The sequence below is a fragment of the Caloenas nicobarica genome, chromosome 22 (assembly GCF_036013445.1).
Source record: "Caloenas nicobarica isolate bCalNic1 chromosome 22, bCalNic1.hap1, whole genome shotgun sequence".
NCBI classification, from domain to species: Eukaryota; Metazoa; Chordata; class Aves; order Columbiformes; family Columbidae; genus Caloenas; species Caloenas nicobarica.
Window position 1 is genome coordinate 6,426,787 of NC_088266.1, and position 25,255 is coordinate 6,452,041.

General features: G+C 37.3%; 1 long non-coding RNA gene across 2 annotated transcripts; it reads right to left on the reverse strand.

Moving 5' to 3' along the window:
- Nucleotides 1–37: 37 nt before the first annotated feature.
- Nucleotides 38–25,254, reverse strand: LOC135997362 (uncharacterized). Of its 2 annotated transcripts, XR_010607430.1 has the most exons (9): nucleotides 25,166–25,254; nucleotides 24,377–24,475; nucleotides 20,628–20,724; nucleotides 19,361–19,482; nucleotides 18,470–18,591; nucleotides 17,321–17,425; nucleotides 11,373–11,458; nucleotides 2,828–2,901; nucleotides 38–1,129 (listed from the first exon to the last, which is right to left on the reverse strand). It is a non-coding gene; the product is annotated as an uncharacterized LOC135997362 (long non-coding RNA). The 2 variants fall into 2 exon arrangements; XR_010607429.1 differs by lacking the exon at nucleotides 11,373–11,458.
- Nucleotide 25,255: the final 1 nt, after the last annotated feature.

A 25,255-nucleotide genomic window follows, 5' to 3' on the forward strand; every position in this document is an offset into this window, starting at 1 on the left:
ACTCCATATGTGGCAGATACCTCCACCACAGAAACACACAACGATGTTGTCTTTATGCCCTTTTAATTTACCATGTAAATAGTCACATAAGCCTTTGTGACAAACAGAACCAGAGCAGGATCTTCACTTTGGTTTTGGCCAATGATTGGACTGTTTATAGCATCCCTCACGAAACTTGTACCTTACCATGGCAACCACAGCACCCATGTGCTTCCACAGAGGTAAAAAGCATTGCTGGACAGAAAAGCACTAACGAGGGTCAAATCATGATTCTGGAACAATTTGTTTCCTAGTTTCTAAGCACAAGTTCCTCATTGTTGATCATTATGGAACATTATTTATTGCTCTTCTGTTGCATTTGTGTCTTATTTTAATTTTCTTCATAGAAGCAGAAAAGTATCAGAAAAGGAAGGACAGTGGTTTCCATTTGGCAAGCCAAGTATTCCAATCTTATATTTAACTTTCAGACACGAATGAACAAGGTTATCTGTACTAGGAAGCCTAAAAGAGGTTTGTATTTTGAAACTCGTGTTATAGCCTGATCTCTACTAAAGTCAGCTGAACTATGCCAACACAACCAGCTGCAGTCCTGGACATTCATCTTCAGCTATTTTTCTATTTTCTTCTATTGGGTTGTTTTAACCTTAGGTTTTTGTTAGAATTCTGCTTTTCTCATTCCCAAACATATATTGAAGAATAGAACTGAAAAATTTGTAATCTGCATCTCAAATCTCTGCAGAGAATCTCTCGCTTTCTTTTAAAATGTTAATAGTAAGACGACAACCATGACGTGGACCTCTGTCAATTATTTTCTTGCCTTTAGATCAATATAATTTTCAAAACCAAATCCCTGACCCTGCATGAAAACCCTTACAAGGGTGACTGGGATGCAAAGACTGAATCCAACTTCCACTGCATTCAATGGGAAGAATTCCATTGATTTCAGTGTGCCTTGGATAAGAGCCCTGGCTGTGGGGTTTGATCCTTTTTACTTGCTGGTGACTTTGAAAGAATCTTTGTTCTTGGTTTTGGTTTTCTCTGGAAAAATACGAGAGTTTGAAGGCAGATGTGAGAGTCTGGCCCAAGAATGAGGGCATGGTCACTTCACAGACCATAAGCACATAGTGGTCTGAAAAAGATAAGGGAAAGTTGGGAATTAAACATTTCAACTGGGGTAAAAATAAAGCAAAGCCTCCCCCAAACAAAACAGTTTCAGTACATAACCAGGCAGAAGTGACAGGAAAAAAATTTACAATCATACCAAGTATTAAAACAAAGCACGAAAAAATTATACAATTCCAATGCCAAATTTTGTTATATCTGCTAAATCACAAATGGAAGACAAGTGTAACCACTGATCAGACAGCATGACAATTTGTTGTTACCAAGTCGGACTATCATTTATTAGCAAACACAATAATTTTCCAAGACAATACACAGTTAAAATAGCAAAGACACCTCAATGGTAATTTGAAGAATGACCTATGATAACATAGGATTTTCAGAATACCTGCTGTATCTGTAGGACACTTTCTCTCAAAAGCTCTCAGGTAATAAAGTGCACAATAGGCCACTCCTATGGGCCTATTCATATACGTTGGATGAATACCAATATATACACAACTGCCATGAAAAGCTGCCATGACTACACAAGACCAACACAAACAGGCCACCACACCACTACAAGATTTGTAATAAAAAAAAGCAGCAAATAAAGTTCAACTGAGGACTCCTAGAAAAATGGCCCTAGAATGGCCATGAACACCAGAGGTACGAGCTCAGAACCTTCTAGAAAATAATGACACCCTTCAAAACACTGACAAACAGATGAGAAGACAACCATTGGTCTGGGTTAGCGGATGGAAGGCTAAACTCAACAGAAACGCGTGGTGGTTGTGTAGTGCAAAGAGCCATGGCTGGGGAGTCTGAAAATCCAAGCAGATATCACACAATGGAAGCAATTCTAAAGGAATCCTGCCTTCTCCACAGAATGACAGTGAAAAACAAGAAATAGCACAACATCTCTGAAAGAAATATTTAAGATACTACATGCCTTGCATTGACGTGAGGAAAAAACCCTAATTTACAATCACTGTTAATATAACTTTCCCTTCAAAGAATTACTTTCACCTTATAAAGTCAAAGCTAGTAACCTTCTCAGTCTTTAATAGAGCCTACAACAATTACTGTGAGCACAGAGGATCTACAAATTGGAAGTCCTGTGCGATTATCTCTTTTTCCAACAGACTCTTTTGACGATCATAAATAACAGTAAAATTATCATAAAAATTAATAGTACTACAGTTAAAGAAAATCATTATGTAAAGGTTTATGAATTTTGCAGCCATTAATAGACATAAGTCAATGAGCCATAGGCTTTCCAGAATACGGTATCAGATATTTTTCCACCACTGAAACTTTCACAGTTCCAAATCCTTCAGAGGTCACCAACTTCAAAAATAGAATAGAAAGTTACTGCTTAATACTAATGAGAATAAAAATGAACCAGAAGTACTATAGCAAGTATCATGCATGGCAACTTAAAGAGTCTAGTAAAACAAGATAAGGAAATCTACCTTGTCAACAACTTGGAATGAAGACAGAAAAAACTAGAAATTTCAAGATGAATAAGATGCATTTTGAACACACCGTATATTTTAAATTCACATGTATGCAGATTCATAGCTTTAAGCTAGAAGGGCAAGTTACAATCAGGGCTTATCTTACAGACACCAAACGATGGAGAATTTATCATGCCCCTTGGAAAGATGTTCCAAAAGAGGTTATTGTAAAGAATGTGCATTTTAACAACAAATAAGATTTTTACCTTGTAACATCTTAGAATTCTTTACAAGGTGCTGATCCTTTTGTAGTTGGTATTCTTTGGATGTCACGTGCGATCTAAAGATTAGAATAAATATATTGTTACTACCAATGACAACGCTTACTTCTAGGTTGAAGAGAGCTTGTTGTCATTGGCTCATAAGACAGTCGAAGACTCTTCCTCCTGTAAAATGTTTTATACCATTCACTTTAATGCCAAATATTCAGCCACTTTCAAAACAATAAATAACAAGCTTTTGAAAACCCAGCCTAAATGATCCAAAGTATTCAGTAACCTGAAAGCCATCTCCATGAAGGCGATCGGATAGGAATGGTATTTTTAAAAATATAAATCAATTTGAGATCAACTATTAAATGCAGGTGATGAGTTAGAATCATATATGAGTAAACATAAAATAGTCTATGACCTAGTTACCTTGTTACACTTAGAATTTTAATTTACAATTTTAAAAAATCAGATACCACATCTTAAACATACTTATACATTCAAACTTTACACGTACTTTTTTATGGTAAAACAGTGAAGACAAAAGAAAAACAGCATCACTTTAAAGGGAAAAAAAAATATATCCCAAGAGTCAAGTTAAAGATTCAGAAGTCAGGGCTAGGAGGGAAAAGGAAGATAAATAATTTAGCACTAAGTATAACTAAAGCCTGTCAGCCTGCCAGCTTGAAGAGAAATAAAAAGGTTTACAAGGATCCTGAGAGTTTTTACGGAACCTCTAGGGTTTTGAAAAAATAAATCCAGAACAAGAAAAGAGTTCTGAAGTATTCCGCATAAATAGATTTTAAAGACAGAGATGAGACTCTGAGAATAATGGTATGGAAAGATCCTCTGCTGCCGCTGGCCCTGGCCTGTCCCAGCTGCACCACGGGCTGGGCTGTCCTGCACAGCGCCTTACGGGACACCAAAACGCATCGCTGGCATTTGAAATAACGTGGATAAGCCTGTGCTTGGCATGACATGTACAGACACTGCACAGCACACACACGGTTATTCTTTCAAGATGAACCATATGTTTATGCTTAAATACCAGTTCTGATTGCCTTTGAGTTGAGTAATTTCTCTGTTTTGTAGTGTCAACATTCATGGCTTAATGTAAGGAGTTAAATGGCAAGACCTGCACCTATGTAAAAAAAAAATTCCATATCAGCATCACTTTTTAACTAAGATGTAACCTTGTACTTCGTTGCTCAGACAATGTTAACTGTAGGTGAATCACAGAAAGGAACCTAGTTCATTTAAGACATGAAGCAATTTTGAATTGCATTGATTACAGTGATCAGTCTATCACTTTAATGTCATCTCAGCCGGCATTTATTAAAAAGACATACATGTGACAACCCATTGATCCTTAACACTGAAGCGGAGATAAAAAGCCTATTTGCAAAGGAAAATTACTTCTTTAATTAGAAATGGAGTATCATTTTCTCTCCTCTTTGTTAGAACTTCAGCCGCCGCAGATTGAATGTATCATGGGAGGGGTTGTAGAATCTACCATGAAGTTTGATTTAAGAGTCTTCATAGTTAATCAAACTGGTACAAATGAGCACTTGAGATGGGAAAGAAAAGGGGCATCTCCACCTGTACGAGGACACTCGGCTCACAAGCGGGAGGTGCTTTGCCTCTTGCTGGACTCTGCTGCGAGAATGAAGTTCAAGGTCTTCAAGGCCTGGAATTTAGAGTCTTTGTGCAGTATGTAACCTTTGGGGTTTACTTGAATTGCTGCCTACAAATAAACTACCAGTAACTCATCATCTAGTCATAAAAATAATTTAATTGGACTGTTATTAGAAATTTAATTGCCTTCAAAACATTTGTACAGCATTTGTCTATAAAGCTTTAAATAATATTGCCCAAATTCATCTGAGTAAACTAACAATTCCCTTACAACAATTGACAAAAATCTGCATTCCTGTTTTACCTTTCTCCAAGGTACAAATTTAAACTTTCAGGCTGCAGATCTTTATTTTGCTATATGCTCTCTTTATGGCAATACGAATTGTCTCAGATGATGGCTATTGAAGCACTTCAGTGTGTATTTCCAGCCGTTATGCAGGGAACAGGAGTGGTGCAAAAATTCCCTGCACAAGCTCTAAAAATTTACCTCTCAAATATGTAGAAATGCAGAATAGATTGGCAAATAATTTTTATCTTTAACTAGACTTAACTGGTGAACCACTCAGCTGTTACCGTTCAGTAAAAGCAATTTCAATCTGACTATGGCTATTTTACACAAGATAGAAATTCAGCCCAAATTTTGTAGCTCTGTTTGAAACAGGACCATACAACATAACAACAGAAACAAAGTCTCGGTATCCAGAACTACGGCTCTCAATACAGGATACAGCTGCTGTACAGAAAGAATGACTGATGGGAAAACATTAATGGATGGAACTCCTATTTGCTCCAGTTCCAGAACCTAGTGTAGGATAATGCTAATGTAATCTAATAATATCAGGATCAAAGATGAGTGGAATAAAACTTCCAATTTTAGATGCTCTTTATCTGCAGGTGTGAATGTATAATGAATTCTCACCACTGGCTCCCTATTAAAAATCCAATGATTTTGTACTCTATGACAGCAGTTTCTACAATTTTCTTTTGGCACAACCTGCTTGGAATCTATGACAAAGCAGCAGGGTGCCAAAACGTTTTTCTAAATTATCTACTTTGTAAGACAGCTTCCAAGTGTGACCCTGATGAATCTTATCATTACTCTTGGAACAGAATAAACATGAAATAAGGGGCCACATATTTACTTAAGCAGGCGTTTCTTTTACATACTACTTCACATCCACACCAAAGTATTCATTCCAACATACAAAGCATTTTAAACCCAGCTTAAATTAAAAAACCAACATTATTGGGTGGGATAGAATTGCACTATGCCTATTTTTGAATCCTGCTGTCTCAGACAAGCGTAAGGAATCATTTGGTGTCATCTCAATTACCACGTTAGCTCTAATCCACTGGACTGCTCTTCCCATCCATGCCTTGTATGGAACTCCCTGTTTAGATGGCAGGTTTTCCAGTGGACAAACCCACCCTCTGGCAGACTACACAGGTCAGGATTCAACGAGATTCAAGCTACAGAACAAAGATGACTCTAAATTTCAATTGAATATCTGGTAATTTTAATGGTACAGAGAGGCATTTCATTGCAATCTATAGTGATGATTCAGTGTTTAATTGGGAAGAAGCATTTATGTACAAAATCCACATCAAAAATGCAGAGGGGATCATCATATACCTCCAAAAATAGCTCCAAATTAAGGTAGATTCCAGCTGCAACACAAATTGAGATGCTTCTCTTTTTTTCATCTTAGCATGACACGCCTTGCTGCAAGCATCGAGGAACAGCCAGTGAGGGTTAGCAGAGTGCATCACAAAGGTTCCTGATGTATCCGTACAAGTGAGGCAGAAATGAGCAGAGTTAACTGTCGTTTGTTCCCTCCTCCTTTCTCAGCCTAGGAACCCTTCCATATGCTGTGTTCCATTTATTATTTCTGCATTGCATCAGGAGGGAAACATTCAAACTGGGTCAAAGGGATTAAAGCCTGAAGCTCTAGAGAAGTCAGATCACATCCATCATATCCAGCTCTTTTCAATTCCAACACCTCACACCTGCTTTTATTTATTATTCCTGGGCTAGACAAGACAGGGCTCATTTTTCACTCTTTAAGAGACACACACGGATCAGTCTATTCCCTTCCCTTTTGCCTGTGCAACAGCTCACCAAGACAACATTAAAACAAACTACTAACATGGTGAGGATCTGACCTAACATGAAGCCAAAGACGGAGGCTGGACAGCAACGTCTCATCTCCCAGCACGGTGACAACAGCAAAGTGGGACAGAAACAACCTCACAATCAGGATATCCAGAGCAGCCAGACTGACTCACCATGGACTATGCTTTAAGTAAGTCTGAACTCCAGAAAATACAACAGAAAACAGACATACAGGTGACAGTGGAAGCCAACGAGAAAACAGCTGGTTGCCTTTGAAAATTTTACTCCCTATTACATCCTGCAAATGAACACTACAGAGAATCAACTGAAAGGAAGAACAAGGCAATTCCTTGTCGAGGGCAAGAGCAGATCTATGAAATATATACTGCAGATGTTACCTCTTATCGTTCTCTGCCTAGTAATCCCAGACCTGCAAACGTGTTCAATACAACGCATGGTGTTGATCTAACAAGGATGGTGATCCCTCAATTCCTATGATTGAGCAAGTCATTTCATAGCTACATCCACCTCATTTTTTGAACCTGCCAAGTAGATACAAAGTCTTCCCACATCAAATGAAACAGACCCTTAAGTTCACAGAACATTTGAAATTCTTGCACAAAATTTAGCACTGAAACACAAAGTACTATCATTTGTACTAGCAAATACATGAGGAGATGCTGAATACATTTGCTCTAAAAGACAACTCTGCCCTACTACCCTCTAAAAAATATAGGATGCTCCATAACAAGAATGAACATCAGTTTGAATTCAAAACCAAACTGATTCATTAAAATTTGGATAGCATGTAATAAAACACATCTAGAGTTGCCATGACACCAACGTGCTGTACATGCTACCCAGTTTTTGGAAGAATAATGTACACTTCCTAGACAGACATCAAGGCAATTGCCCATGATACAATGTAAAAAAAAGATTGTGTGGTTTGCAGTAGCATCAAGTCTCTATTCAAGTGTAAAAAATTAATTGACTCCATCTGTATCGGCCTAATGACTGATTAAATGACTAATCACGGAAGTCTTAATTAAAATCATTTTTCTGTACAGAAGAGGATGGAGGGAGGAAGGCAATCATTAATGTGTTATAATGTATGTCGGATTCCATTTCTGCCATTTACTAACAGCTATCAAATGAGTAATTATGTACAAGGTCATTCTGTAAACTTTCTACGTAGATCAGACTGATTGGATTAGGGCTTGGTGCCTGGCTGGGTTCTGCCTGTGGCACAAGACAGGTAATTAATATTGCTCAGAATAAATAATAAAGGAAGTTGACATCTCCTCTTCCATCCTCACACCAGCCAAGCCAGTCAAAGACTGATGTACAACTTTCATCTGTGGTTGGGCGAGTCCTGTACCTCATTCACAAAACCAAGCCCATCCTCAGCTATTCAATGTTCTTCATGAACTGACTGGGTCTCCGTTGCACAGCGAGATTCTGTGATATGCAAGGAGTTTTTCCAGCATGAATAAAGTCACCAGGCAATTAAAATAATTCATTTCAAGTAAAGCAAGATGCCAGTAGAAAATTCAAATATTATTTTAACTTTTGTCAGCCGTCTGACTACCCTGATGCTTAGTGACCTTTGCTACAGAAAAACAATAAGTTGCTTCTTCCTCAACAGCTGAGACCAATGTATTTAAACCAAAGTATTAAAAAGTACTGGAATAAAAATATGCATTTTGATATTAGACAAAACTTTCCACTTGCATGTAACTCATACACAGGACCTACACTTTTTGAGGAAACTATTCTAAGTCAATCAATTAACAAAAAAAACCCCAAACACGTAAAGCTACAACAGCCAGCTTCATCCAGATTTCAGATAAATAATACAATTAGTCTGAATTAATTATAACAAAAAATGTAGTCAAACTTGACACAGCTTACCACGTACCTGAAGAAAAAAGTGACAACAAATCTCTGCAATAACTATCAGTGTTACATATGAAAGAAGTTTGTTTTAGTAATAAAGGAAATGGAATTGACTGATAGATTTAAAAATAAATTCAGCTATTCTATAAATGTAATTCAAAGTTTTAAGGCAGCTCTCAAAGCTTCAAACCAGCACTGAGACTCAAATATGCCACTCTGAGCCTTTGGAGAATTAATGAATCTTAGTTTTGTCTTCATTTGAACGCACATACGCTTAAACAACCACAAAATCCATCACCACCAAACCAGAACACCCCAAAATAAACACCATACCTATGGCACAGTAAATCTTTCAAAACCTGAAGATATTTTTATGGAACAATTCAATAAAATCCGCACTATTCTGCTAATGCAAATGCAAACTTGCACAACTACCTAAATTACAGGGTGGTGAGCTGCTCTTAATCTTCCCAGAAATGTAGGAGTTCCTGTTTCAATCACTTCTATTGTTTGAAATGCACCAGATGACAATGGAGTGGCTGTCACTTCCAGGCAAAGGTGACAAATGACTCAACCTACGACTTACTGTAGGTTTGAAGGAGTTACTAGACAGTGGAAGGTCAATGTGCCAGACAGTTCAAGCACATTAAGTGACCTGTCTGAAACTCCAGCACTGACTTTTTTCTATGTCATTATATAGGTTATTCCTGATCCTTCATTGTGTAAAATATTTAAAACAAGGTCAAGCATTTCAAGTACCTCTCAATTACCTGAAAAGGTAGATCCCCTTCTCAGCACACAAACCCATCACATCATAGCATAAAAGTCCAACTAAGCTTAACTGAAAGGCAGCCTTCTCTCTTTTTACTTCAAGTATTTTACACCTCCAGCTGCTGTTCTAGATCCAGAAGTCTGGGAACTTGCAACTCTAGAACACTTACAGGGATAATGCAAAATAGCTCCACACTAAGGGGTTGGAATGCACCCAAGCAAAGCCACTTAAAGAAAACCACGACAAAACAAAACCCATAACAGTCTACAGTAGATTCCCTGGTCACACTGCAAAAATGGGGGAGACAGTTGCTGCATGTGGTAAATAAGCATTTTCGAAAGTGCTTTAAATAGTCCGGTACATCTGATTTCATAAGCCACTGCACATTGTCCTGTCTCTTTTGACATAAATGTGTCATGTCATACTGGTTAAATGTGACAAAATGTTTTGTCTGCTACAGAGAAGCCACTGCAGGTCAGCAAGACCAGCCCTGATCAGACCCTGGTATCACTGTGTCTGCTCATGTCAGCAAGTCCCATTATTATTATTTTATGCTATTAGCTGAACTAGTGAAAATGGTGGAGAATTAGTCATTGTGGCAGATTTGCTCAAGTCAGTATTTTAAAAAGCCTGTAACCTATTGTACAGTAAATAAATTAAAGCAAACACTGGAAAAGTTATCCACAAGCAGGCTATAGTAAAAGTCACTTTTGTCACAACACAAATAATAGGGTAGGTAAAAAATACCTTTCTGTTACTGTTGCAACTGTCATTTGTCTCAGAGGATATCTCCATATTCATTTTGGCAGTTAAGAAATGCAAATTAGATCTCCCCTATTCTTCTATTTGTTTTGTACAGTGAGCACAATTTCTGCATGAACGTCCAACTGTATTTCCATCCTCTTTGTATCACAGCAACCTCATTTACCAGTCATTCTTTTCCATATGAAAAGATCTATAATGAGGAGTCTTTCTGTCATTGCCCTGCTCCTCTGAGTCAGGAATTTTCATTTCCCCCTAATACTTGCTGCTGTAGCTGCAATTTCATTGACTGTCATCTCATACCACAGCCTTGATGCAAGCACATCTGTGGCTGGATCACGGAAAAGACGCAGTAGTGCTTTCAGAGTTGCATATCGATTAAACCAGACCATTTATTTACTATGTTCTCACGTGGTACTTATAAAAAGGAAGGTTTATTCACTGTACTTGAAATGATGGTTTATTCTTCAGTTAGTCCCCCAGCAAAAATATCTGTATGAGAACCCTGAATACAGACAGTAGGACTAGGGGGTCTGCTTGCACATGCATTCTCTCAGAAAACAACTGGAAAGACAAGTTCTCAAAAAGCTAAAAATATATTTTTAATTCACATTTAAGCAGCATCATGAAAAAAACAATTATTTTGTTTTGATGAAATAACACTGTTCAAAAAATATTTCTACTATTCACTTTTTAATATACATACAAAGCAATTTACACATGCTGAGCCAAATTTAGATTTTGTGCGTAAATAAACTATCATTTTTATGTTGCCACAGTTGTTCAAATCACCCTTGCAAAGCTCGACTAACCTAGTAAGCAGAAGAGAAATTTTTCTTCTCTATGCAATTCTTTTCTTTTCAACTGTATCTACATCATGCCATGCAATTATGGAGGTTCATTTAAACACACCAGTTTCAAACTAGCAAGGTTAAACGTAATTACTCAATGTAATCACAGCAACACAGAGATCAGAGCAGACTGCAAAACTAAGCTGAAAACCCAGGTAGTAGATTTAATAGCAATTTTAAAGGTGGAGGGAAACGTCCTACATCTACTTCAAAAAGCTCTAATAAAACAAGAAAAGTGCTTTAAAAATCCCCAAACATCCAAAAAAATCCAACACCAAACACTCTCCAAATTGAAGGACTGAGAAACGTTGTTCTTGCAAACACAAGCCCATGTTATAAGGAAGTAAAAGATGTATTGGCATAAAAAGTGAAAGGCAGTTATTACTGACAGGGGTCAGGTAGAAACAGACGGGGCCAAGGGAGCAGGGTGGGTGAGCCACGGGGCGCTGCGGACATCCCCCTGCTCTGGGCAGCCAGCCTCCTCCAGCCCAGCAGGACACCGATTCCACCCACCTCCTGCTGCTGTTGTTTGCTCCTGTGAGACTCAGCTGCTCAGCTTTCTCAGCAGAAATCCCACCACTTGGCTTTTTGCTTCATTTCTATAAGGGGGGGAAAAAAAAAGTATTTCTGTAGTGCTTAAGGAAAGTGCCCAAGATGGTGGATGGTGTAACTTACGATGTGCTAGTATTTTCCTTTGCATCTGTAAGTTAAGAACAAATGCAAAAATCATCAGTACTTGAATAGGGTGGATTTTGTTTTACATATATTAAGATTCTCTCATTACTTCCTATTTACTTATTTCTGTAAACAAAATTGGATCCCAGTCACTAAACTATTTAATAGCATCCCCCACAGTAACTCAAGCTAAATCATAAAAAAGACAAAAGCCAGAATGTACAACTCAGTGGTCAAAAGAATCTATAACCAGAAGTTGTATCAAATTGTCCAATCTGAAACTCTTACAATATTCTAACTGTAATACTTTATCCAAACTAGAATACCTTATAGTAAGAAATCTCTAGTTGCGAATGCTGCAGTTATCTCCACAGTGCCATAACTTTATCATTATATGGCAAAGTAAAAGTTAAGCCTTTGCCTCCGCAAGGACATTAAATAACATCTTTCTCTCCATCAGCTCTTGCTGTAGCAGCAGTATTTATTCTCTGGGCAGTGAATGAGAAGTACACTGCTTACAGAATAACTCCAGGTTCTTAATGCACTAACACATTCAGAGAGGTTCCTGTGTCACTAAATGTAACCTTTTATTATTAATTGATAGCTCTTGTGCCACTCAGTTTCAAAGGAAACATCCAACACTGAGGACGTACTTTCAGCAGGGCACTGTAGTCACAAGGCCAGTGTAACTGCCACAGCGATGGGAAATCAAACTTCTTCATTTATAAAGTCCTCCCACCTTTTCCAAGAGAGTCACTTGTACAATTTTGCTCCCTTGTTGAATTGCCTCTTAAACACCAGTTGAAGACCTGCATTTAGATAATCCATTTATTTTAAAAAAAAAAGTCTTCACACCAATCTTTAGCTGAAATGATCTCAGAATAAGCAGCTGTTCAAAGAAAGGTGTTTAAGATCAATGGCTTCAAGACACCTGACAGGATTTCACATTAGTCACATCAAACCCTACACATCTACAGCCACATCTCATTGGGAATGTGGCACAATGACGCATTAGACAGCAAAGGAGACAGACATTAAAAACTCCCTACCCAGACACTACCTGAGGAGGTTTGTGAATTCCAGTTTCATGTGCTTTCCAAGTGAAGCTAAAGCACCCAAATCAGAGAATCACTCCTTCAATACTCCCTTCGTGTTAATTTTAATTACAACAATTATTACTTTCAGCAAGACAAAGATCATGTGGCACCTTCAGGGCTAAGTGCCAGCAGGATGACTACATAACCGTTCGAGATAGGGCAGCTTGACCTCTCTGGGAGTGAAATATCAATTAATTATCTTTTTACAGCCAACTCAAATACAGCACACTAATCACTTGCGTAGGAGATCGAGCCAGAAGCTGGGGACAAGGGGGCGGTTGGGGAAAGGAAGGAAAATATACTGTCAGTGAACAACCCTCAGTAAAGATGACAATCCTACAGTTGCAGATGGAATGTTTATTAACATCCTGCAAATACTTATTAGCTGTTGTAGAAGACTAAAAGCTGTAATATCATCTTCGTTTAATGGAACTTCTTTAAAAATAGAGTTATTTGTCCTAGGGGTAACAGACATTTCATTTAAAGGTGACCAGACACACTGCATTAGTCTTTAATGTTAGAGTCAATTCACCGAAGAGCTTTGTTCATTAAGGAAAATAAAAAGAAGGTGATCTATTCAGCAGAAAGCAAAATACATTTAACTTTCGTTAAATAAATTAATATAAACTCAAGTTACTGAGGACTATTTCACTACTATACTGATTCCAAAGAAAATTATCAAGTGCAATGTATCTACAATAACACACTAACCAATATCATGCAAAACAAAAATTTGAATCTATTTCACTTTTAATTAAAAAACCACCAACCACAAAATCTTACAGTGAAGATTACAAAAAGCTTCTATTTCTGACCAAAAATTTACCTTCTTTCTCTGTATAGTAACTTCAGTTAACCAAAGATTTTTCTTGTGAGAATGACTCTCATCAATATTAAAGCATTCTGTGGAAACAAAGACTTCCCTCGGAGGGAGGGTTCATCAAATCCACTAAAATTATAATCATTTAATAAAAGTAATGACTACCCTGTATTTAAAATATTTTCCCAGGCAGCACTTTAGCATATTGTGTATTCCAAACAAAGTGCTATTGCATAATCATTAACTCTGCACTATGGAGATCTTACGAGGAATATAATGAAGATTCTAGTAAAATAAAGAACATTAAGTTTCCTGATGCACAGAAAACATATACACACATGCACATTAAGATTACAGGACAGGTTTTTTGTTGGCTATAATGTAGTTCAGGTGAGATGCAATGTTTTGAGGTGTGCAAAGGAAAACGCCATTATTTCATAGTGAGAAAAGACCAGCAGGAAGTATCATCTGTCCAGTATCACTCAGATGATCTGGGCTCAACACAAAACCTTCTTCCTCCCAATCTCATGTCATATTCACTGGATTATGATGTTACGCCAAACAACTGTATTTTCAGAAACTACTAGACAAAAATTTCTATAAACTTGCAAAATCAAAGGGACTAACACACATTTTTAAAAAATAAACAATAGCTGTTGAACCTTAAAACAGTCTTCACAGTGGCAGATTCTAAAACTGAGTATGTAAAACAGTCTTAGAAATGAGAGGAAAAATTCTTCCTTTTTTCTTTATTGTAAATATGATGCAAGGTTAGCTTCAATATGGGATTCTTTTTAATGTTCTCCAATCCAATTTGAAAAGAATTGTTTGAGACGTATATGCTGCAGCCAGTCAGACAATCACAGTTCTGCAATTATCGGCACCTGCATTACAATTCACTGGATTTAAATTACCAAGGGGCCATGGCAGATACCCTACTGACAACAATTAGCATTAAAATGTTCTACAATTTAAAGCTGTGGGTGGGAATTACAAAAGGTTAACAGACTAAATATAAAAATCTTTTTGAATATAAAATCAATGCGCTTTGTTACCAAAATCTGGGTACTGTAATTTAACCAAAATAGGGTCTGGAGTATCTGGCAATCTTCCATATGTGTGAGCTTGGCTTTTAAGTAAAATGCCAAGCAGCCGATCTGAAAGTTTAAAACAAAGCTAATACCCAAAAAAAGGAAAACATTTTATATATATTTTTAAAATTGTCCCAAGCTTAGCACAAAAGTGAACACCACTCTTATCAGGGCTCAGAATGATTCTTTCATATGGTCAGATTCGAAATCCCAAATTACTTTATTGCATGATTTAGAGGGAACTATTTTAGTGGTCAAAATAAAGTATTGTAGCAGTTTCTGGACTCCCCTGAATCTAATAAGTTTATTTAGACTGAAGATAAAGCGGAACAGATGAAAACAAATTCTACTTATTAAAAGTACTAAACCAATATGCTGAATCTGATGAGAACATAGAAGTATATATTATATATATAATACATATCCGCAAGCACCACCTTCGGTAAAAATATAGACCTCATAAGACTAAAATTTTATCTGGGTTGTCCTTGCTTTTTTTGTTGACAAGATAAATGGTCATATAGGAACTTTGGATCTAGATAAATTCAAAGTAAGAACTTTGACATGAAAACTTAATTCCTTTTAGCAAAGGAATTATCTTTAAACAAAAATAATTTTAAAGTCTCAGAATAATGTAATTACCAGGGAAACATAGGCTATAGAAGAGACGTGTACAATTAGATTCTAACGCCAAATCAACACCTCATTAAAGGGAGTTAAGGTGGATGTGCTTGACACATGCTGGGACCCCTTTATTACACTTAGTGCAACATCTCCAGCACCCCTTGCAAGTCCAACAGAATCAGCATGTTTAGGACTAGCCCAAGGTTTCTAACTGCAAAATCAGCAAACATGTTAATCACTTTGTTGCCCCATTGTTGTGAAATCAGGTTACAGATGTGTATTACAGATTGAGAGGAATCTAACAAATTCATTTAGATACTATTTCAATTCAGTAGTGTAAGATGCTTTTCATCATTATGTCTTTTCAGATCAAGGTAGACCCTCTCTGGGTATCGATGCACATATCCAGCTAGTCTCATTTGTAAAAATGCCAGATTTAAAATTGTCTAATTTTGCAGAAATTATTTATCACTGCCTACAGGAAAGAGGGGGTAGAGTCAAAACCTAATTTTCAGCAGAATATTTGTCTGTAGTGGAAATTACTAACAAGTCTTCAAAGAAGCCATTGATGATCCTCAGGCTACCTCTATTGATGATGTCAAGAGTTTTAGCACTAACCGCTTCAGCGGAGAAGGAGGAAACACGGCTGGGGAAGTGGGCTTTGAAGTTAGCTCAGAGAAGCTGACAAAATATAAAACAAATCATGTTAAGGCTTGATCATGCAAACACAGATGTCAAAGGTAAAACTCCTATTGACTTCAGACATGAGCAGAATCAGGCCCTCAACAATTAATCAAAAATATAAATAGATTGTTCTGAGTCTTCAAGATTTAAAAAAAAAAAAAAAGGTTAAAAAAACCCCAGCACCCGACAGTGCTGTTATCCCACTGTTTAACACAGATTCTGTCCAGTCAGCTGTCCAGAGTATTCCCTAATATAGTTCAAAATCAAGTATTCGGGGCTGGGGGGTTTAGTTTTGTTACTCGCTGCTCCTTGCAGTAATGGACATGATCATCTAAGAAGCATAATCTTATTTTTGATAACAAAACCTCACTTGAGTAAGAAAAAAAAAGTTCGCACCACCCTTGAAAAAACATTTCATGTTTTTTCCACCAAAAACACCACTAACACACATGTGACTGACCCATGACATTTTCTTTTAAGATATTCTCTCTTGGAAATACAAATGGTGAGTCAGTTGTTATGGTAACTAATTTTTTTTTAAAATTAACATATGACAGCCTGTGTATCATCTGATGCTGTTCCTGAATCAAGTTATACAATCATTTTTTGTCAAACAGTCTAAAAAGGGCTTCTTGGATACTCACAATAGCAAAATAAGAAGGGAATCAATTCATCCATAATGACTCTTCAAAAAAGTATCTCAATTAGATGTACTTTTAGTGGAATTCAGTGGCGTTAGTGGGTGAAGGAAGAAGTATCAAAGAGTGATAAGCTTGAATTATATGGCAGAATACTTACGGCTAAGCACTAGTGATCTAAAAACAGTAGGAGCCAAAAACGTGAGCTTTTTACAGCTCAAATCTTCTAAACAATGAACCAGTAATAGATTTGAGTTGGCTTCAAACAAAAGCTCCGTACGTTCCTTGCCCTGGTTTCAATTGAAAGCATGTTGCTCAGCCTTGTAAATTCCCCTAAATTTAAGGCATGCAGCACAATAACTGTCTTCGATCCAGAAATATGAAAAATATTTTAGCTGATGCAGCAAAAATGTGATGATATGAAGCAAATGTAAAACAGAGGGATTACAACAATCTGGATAACTAGTAACATTATGTCACTGATATCAGCGCCTAGAAATGTCTTTCTTTATTAGACTGTGATGTCTTGTAATAACATCAAGAATATTGAGAACATTCTTCAGCATGCACGCATTGCTGCCATCAGTGTAGCAAACTGAAATAACCAAGATAACATTGCTAATCTAAGTCCATTTAGTGACATATGTAATCCTACTTTAAGCAGTCATTACTATATTTTCTAAAATTATACTTTCACTTAAGAACTGCCTGTTTGTGTTACAAAGGTAGTTTCTCATACTCTCAAGTTATTTTACTGCAACGCAGAGACACTTGCTCATTTTTCAGTTAACTAAAAAGTTGAGCAGTCAACTAATCCACTGTCTTGACTCACCATGCTGGCTGCTCGAAGCATCTCCTGCTCCACGCAGGGTGTCACATCCAGACTCGGGCTCCATCTCCCTTAGGGACTGGTCAACCAGGCAGTGCAAATCCACAACTGCTAATGACAAACAGCAGATCTCAGTTGCCCGTTTCCAGCTGCAATACATGTCAAAAGATGCTTATACGCTCAAATCCAGAGAAAGAAAATAGTTTTGACATTTTTGCTTGTGGATTTAAAAGGTTTTAAAATCTTAATTAAGTCCAAATATAAGAATTCACCATGACAGCCATTGGTACTCAGTATATTAAATTTACAGCTTGGCATACAGGATGAAGCATACATTAAACATTGAGAACCACCTCTCCAACAACTTCAGTCTATCAGATTTTGTCAAACTGGAGATGCAGTTGACAAATGGGGAACTATAATTCATTCAGGTCACTCCTTGTGTTGCCCATGTTCTGCTGAAGTGCTCCACAAACTTAAAGCAGTGACATCCCTACTAAACAAGGAAGCAGGTTTCACAGCTTCAGAGAAAAATTTCACTGCAGATTCTATTTCATCTATTTCATTATTGTTGAGTATTTACAATTCTGAGATCAGCTATTATCCTTGACAGAGGAAATTGTCGCTATTAATATAAAAACATATAGAGAAACCAAATGCTCGAGATTTTTGAAATTTCAGTGAGATTAAAAAGTTATCCGTTTCTTAGAAGTACTAACACATTCAGCATTTCCCAGGGGTTTTATTAGATTTATCAAAACTTCAGAAATCAATTCTTAATTTAGGATTGCAAATCAATATTTAGAAGGATGATTTTTATGGTCCTGTTTCTTTGAAGACACAGCTTGCTGTGCTTCCCTGATCAGAGAATCCTTCCTTGAACAGTCAGAAGCCACCAGCTGGGGGCAGGGGAGGGCAGGAAACTACTCGCACTTTTTAAAGGCTGAATATTACATTATAACAGTAGATTTGACAATCACAAAACCACCTCAGCATATAAAAGGTATATGCTACTATTTTGAGGGTATAACACTTGCACATTTATTGCAATTTATGAAGCTGGCATACTAAATACCCAGTTTTATATTACTGCATACACATATTAATCAAGGGAAACATTTAACAAATTTGGCTCTTCCCCACACTACGTACAGAGGAGTTAACTGTTTTCCTCTCAGTTTCTTCAGTTAATTCAAATAAGTTGGTCACCAAATCCCATCAAGTTCTGCGATTTCTGGTGCCAGTTCAGATCTCCAGATGACGACTATGCACAGCTGATCATCAAAAGAACAAATAATTAGTACGTCACAATTACATACTATGTCTTACTGTTACTGTGTCACAATATTACAAATTCAGGTAAAGTTTTAAACTCAGAGTATAAAACACTCTTACTGTACTTCTCACTCAAAAAGGCAGTAGAACTCTCTATTTTGGTCAGCAGCATTAAATTGAAGAAAGTCAATTGTTGTTTGAAGGAACAGAAAAAGCAAAGGAAATAATTATGATCTTGACTCTCCTGACATTACCGTAAAATTGAAAGCAATCTTGTGTTCAAGGTAAAATACTACAAATGGAGCTCAACTACTAAACAGTTCACTTATAAAGGTAAAGATTGCTTGAAGCTTCAGTAGATAAATTTGTTGCGAAGTTCCAACAGAAAGCCACATCCAGTTAAAATGCTGCCCGAGACATCTAGTCTCCAGTCCTTGTGCAGGTGAATGTCTCACAAAGAGCAAATGGCATCCTCTGTACTTGGCTTGTACAAACACAATATTAGAAGACAGAAAGAAGATACAAATTCATTCCTTTTAATGAAGGCAGTTTCTTCACAAAAGCCAAGCTATTGTTCTGCCTGAAATACTTATCTAGACATTTATTTTAAACCAAAGTCCTGTGAATAACCTTGACTTCCACAAAAACGCATTTTAAAAATATTTAAAAAACAATTAAGTTTTAGCAATAAACAGGAATATCATGCTTTCTTAATACAGAATGCAAGTGATTGCACTGCTGAGAAAAGGGAAAATTAAGTCTAAGTACCCAATGAACAGGAGTGGAACAAATTTTCTCTCTTCAAACATATCCTTACAGTAATCTGAAGAGAATACTTCCATGATTGTGTAGAGATTTCTTCAAGACCTATTCAATTCCTCATTGTTCAGCTACAGAGCCAGAAAAAAAAAAAGCGCCTGTTAAAGTTAACATCTGCTAACTAATCATAAAACAGTCCATCACAACATTTTACAGGGTTTGAACATAGCTATGAATTTTGATTACTACCAACTTTGACTGGATTAAAGAAGCACTTAACTGTGAGACTTATGAAACCTACAAAAACTTATTCCTTCATAGGAAATGCTTCTAAAAATAAAAATTTTCATTCTGGGTTCTAATAAATATGACCTGGCATTACAAGTATATCTAATATTAAAGATAGAAATAAATCAATCCGGTGAATTATATTTTTCTGATTTTGATTAAATATTTCATTTTTAGAGTTAGCATCCTACAGTAGAGATTCTGACATGCAAATATTCTTGAGATGGGCTGCTGCACAGATCTGTTCTTCTGAGTTCCATTTGATATGTTTTGCTGCTTGACACCATGTGTACATGCATATATGCTGTATTTCAAGTTTTTGGGATCATTTCCTTTGAGGTGATACATTGATACCCGCACAAGGCAATACAAAAAATTTACTTATGAGCACCTCTTGACCAGCTGCACTCAAGTTGGAACTGCTATATCCTGTGTAAACAGCATAAACAGTCCCATCATGCAGAAGTCAATTGGATTAGAAAAGCTTTCTACTAAGCCATTTCTATTATGCATTATGATGACACTCATTTCTGCTCTGTGCTTCACAAATTATAACCTGCTGCACAATTCTTTGCTATTTCCAGTGACATAATTTAAACTAACTGGGATTACTCTCATACACCTGGGTACTGTGCGCGCACACAGTTTGTTTCTTTTGCTATCTTTCTAACTTTTAACTTCCAAAATACTTTAACTTCAAAATTAAAAAGCCACATTATTAAAACCAAAAAACTCTCCCTCATTGCAGGAATAAAAATGCATTACAAGAACATTTGATACCTCACTGTAGTTATGCATTTACATTGAATGAACCGCTCCCTCCCTGCAGGAAAGGTCTCACTCAAACAGAGAACTATGCACTCCAGGAGAACCGAGTGCTCAGAGGATGCTGAACACTATAGTCAGATCATATTAATCAAAAGAGGGATAACCAAAGCGTTATGTCAAAGACTCGTTAATAACTGGAGAGCATAAGGAATGTACGTACCAGCAGGGTAGCCATTGATCCACAGTCCATCACAGATGTCACCAGAACAATTCGCCACAGCGCCCCGTTCACTGAAAACGTCATTTCTCCACTGCCCCTTTAAACAGAAACACACAAGGATTTTAAATTTCGACAACAGCACAGCTAAATTACAAAGAAGGGATTATTTCAACCAATTTTCAATAGCAACGTGGGTGGTCCTCCATGCTTTTTATAAATACCCTTCCAACATTTGTGTGAAAAGTTGAATAGGAGACCACACAACAACCAAGGATTTTGTGGCATGCCTCTAAAGGGAAAAGGGGCGAGAATCAAACATTTCTTGCCCAAGGTTTGTTACTGTGGGATACTATTATGTCAGCTCCTTCAGTTCATATTACACCGCATTAAATTACATGGCAAGAATGAATAACTGCTTTGTCACATACAGAATCACACATTATTTTGCTTTTTAAAGGCTGTGAAAAGTGAAATAGAGTACCAAACTCAATTCCAAAAAGCTTCAGTTATTTAAATCCAGACTGCATTTCACCCAAGATATACCCTTTACATAAAATAACAATTTAAAGATTCCCAAGGCTGCAAAACCAAATACCACAGAAGCTTAGGTATGAGCCAATTAAAGTTTCTAGCAACATTAAGCCTGCACACGTAATTGTACAATTTATTACTACATCATGATGAAGGTGCAGTTTTTCTAGTATACCCTTTCTTAGTCAATATAGTACAATCTTCAGATGATTAGACCACAGCCAAAATTTTACTAACATTAACTGAGAACAGAGTCAACCGAGTCTTGTTTGTGGTCCTATACCAGGGGAGTTCAGGAAAATTTGCCAGGCATTTCACAGCTATTTGCTGACAGGACAGAGAACGTCATAATCAGGAATATGGGTTTGTTCCAGAGGCGAGAAGAAAGTAATTATGCCACCTTTTTCAGAGGTTCCTTACCGCTACCTGTAAAGGCATTGTGCTTGCTTTCAATCAACTCTGATGACTGCCTACTATTAATGTCACTCATTCTCTTCAGTAATTAAGCCACCTCTTTCGTAGATTTGCCTTTGTCTCTCTCTGGCACATTTCCTTGTTTAATCCTCTTTTCCAGATGGCATAAGGATGAAAGATAAGTGTTGCTAAAAGTTGCTTAGCAATGCAACACATGCAAGGTTGGGAAATGCTGACGTCCACATAAGCACTATCTATGCATCACACATTTATGCAGAGAAACAAAGGCGTGAACAACTAGAGCGACATAGGGGCCTCCAGAAAAAGAGCTACCAGTGAGTACACAAAGGGGAGCAGGAAACAGGGAAAAAGAAATAGAGAAAAAGAAAAAGCTGTGAGCTTCCAGTGATGGGCTGTATCACACTGTGGGGTTGGTTTGTTTCTGTTTGGCTTTGTTTTTAAACTGGAACAGGAAATTCTGCTTTAAATAAAACAAAATCCCTGAGTTCTAGTAAGGACCTGTATTTTCTGTGATTCAGAGACATACAAGGCAGCAGACACAAAACCACTGCAATCTATTAATAGAGACCAAAACAGAAATAAGTTCATGATGAACAGTAACTGGCAAAGGCAAAGTTGTTTATCATCAACTAGGTATCAACCACAGCAACCCTCCTAAGAATCAGTAATAAGGGATTTATTCTGGTAACTGCACAATGTAATTGTGGATTGAGTCTCAACTCTAAAGTAAACGTGTTTAGGTAGAATTTATTTAAATGACAATTAAATGTTATAGGTAATAAATAAGAACATTTAGTACATGAACAGTAATAATATCACAAGGTCATATTATCATATTAAATCATTTTTACAACAGCCTACTTTTAAACCGGTTAGCATGACTCATTTTGTGTTTGAAAAACCTGAGATGTCAGGAATTTATTCATCACAGGTGACAACTTTGAAACAACTATTTCTAAGAAAACAACTAAACAGTAGTAAATTAACTGCAAAAATTCACATGCATCTTTACTTGGGGTAGTCTCTTTCAAATACTAACTTTGATGGATATAAATTTTGACAATTTTTATTCAGAAACAAACAACATTTTTAATGCTATTTACTGCCAACATTGTGTGTCATGGCAAAGCGTTCAAAGACACCTGTTCATGAATATAGAAAAAGATGATGTAAGTGGGTCATTAGTACTTACCACTTCTTTTTTTCTATAATTCTGAGCAACTGAAATTCCAGTAATTTAAATAATTTGCATCAGAACTGAAACTGTGACTCTTCCAAACAGGTAACTCAGATGGTTCGGGGGGGCGGGGGAACAAAAGCTGCAGGTGAAGGAGCCCAGGAGGCTTTTGCCACCTGTTCTGTGGGGCTAACAGGTGGATGCACCAGCAGGTCTTCCTCTGGGAAAGGAGACAAGACAGCGCTGCCAAAGCACACAAAGCAGCAGCAACAGGGCCAGAGCGGAACACGGCACCTGCTTACTGGGACTTACGCAGCAGCCAGAAATAAGAAATCAGTAAGTAAACACTTCCATGGAGAAAATGTGTGTTTTACTTCATTAACCTCTGCAAATTTCATTCACATGTCACTGTTTTCTTTCATTCTCAAATGTGTGCACATACAAATGCACTAAAACCAGACAAGCCACCACAGGTCACTGTGCAATAGTTTTTTTTTTTTAAATTAGCAGCTTTCGGGGGCTTGTTTTTTATATATTCTCTGGTGTTCAGTTTCAATCTTGCATCTCTTGATGTTTCTACCCAATGTGAAAGGATTGCACTAAGCGATTGTCTTTTAACTCCATTTTCTGCATAATATAAATACTAAATAAATCAACAAGATACTGTTGTCAGTACTGCCAGGATTTTTTTTTTCCAGAGTATCTTGTCACTTTTGAGCACATATCCAGTGTAAACTTCAATATAGTACTAAATGCTTACCGCTCTACAGAGACAGACCAGTTACTGAACAAGCGTAAACCTTAAGAGTTTACTAATTCAGTCACAAAACAGATGCTAGAGAGACACCCAGTGGCACAAAACTGCGTGTGCGTACACATGCTCAAATATATATATATATACACACACACACAAAATACCCTATCTTCAATGTCTCAAGAAACAATAAGCTAGATAACAGAGAACTATTTTTCTGTCAGCTATACAACCAGTTTACTTCTATAAGACACTGTATTCCATGTGGTCACCCTTTATTTTCTGTCGGCCTTACAGATCATTGATTAAAGGGTTTAGAGTGGTGAAGTCACTGACCTACAGAAAAATCAACAGAAACAGGAGAAATCCTCTTCTGGAGCAAGTTACTGGGATAGATCTTTAAACAACTACTTTCTGCTCAGAATGCTAGGAGATAAATTCACTGAAGCGTTCTCTTGGTACGCCAGGCACAAGCTGAATAAACTATCTGTTATGGATGGGCAAGTTCTTTAAAACCTTTACCATTTTTGTCCAGATCTTGCCGAGCACTTCATATAAGCACAAGTCTGCATATGTGTGCATCTTTGAAGCACTAAGGCTGTTGTCAAGAACTGATGATACATGTTTCTGGTTTCTACCATGAACACATTTAATTAACTTCCTGAGGTGACCAGAAGTTAACCCAGCCTAAACTTAGAGACCAACAGAAAAACCTGAAAACCACAATTTTTCAATAAACACCACGAAAGGCTAACAACTTAGACTAGATCAGTTGGGCTGCTTATGATATATGTTTATATATCAGAATTTAATGGATTTTTTTTTAATGGTATGTAATAACTACAGGCTCACCTGTTGATACCCAGTATTGAAATCCATTCTCCATAATTTGTCCCTTGACAAACTTGCCCTCATAATGACTTCCATCTTTAAAGAACAGCTTGTCCTGACCTAGAAAATAAAATAATTGTTCCAACTCCTTTTAACAGACGAGTGTCCGCCTCCCTTTTCAACTCAAGTCAAAAGCTGAAACTTTCTCACTTTTTCTCCTTTATATGATTAAATTTATATCTATGCATTGTTAGCAGCTTCAAATGCTTTAAGTTTTCTTAAAGCTTACTATCTGTCTTATATGAAAGGTTTAAAGAGTACAAGCGATGCTATTTAGAAAAAAAAAAGATAAAAGTGACAGGGCTGTTAGAAGCTCAGTGAACTTGTGCTCCTCAGGCTGCTGCCCCGAGAGCCCCACAGGCCCCAGTTCCCGGCCCTGCCCCCCCGGGACCCCACACCCACCGCTAACAGAGAAAACAACTGAAATCGTTCAAATACACAAAGGCCAGGCTGAACATTGAAGAAGTACAAACACAAAAGTAAAAGCGGTAATTTTACTCAGGGATACCTGTTGCAAAATTCCAATGTAAACACTCATGTGAAGATAAATATATTACTTTGCTTACTATTTATGTTTACGTTGTAACGGGAGCACAGGCTCTTAAATATTTAAAGGCCATTATAAGCTTTACAGACTACGCAGAAACAGCCAGAGATAAAGCACTAGCGACTACGCTACCCTCGCATAAAACGAGAACTCCAGCACCGCAAATAAAGCAAACCCACAAGAGGAAAAGCGTTTGTATTTACACCAGCCTGAACACCGGAGCGCGGGCTCGCGGCTCTTCGCCTTAACGAGAGACCGGACTCAGCGGCCCGACGACACCCGCCCCGGCCGCC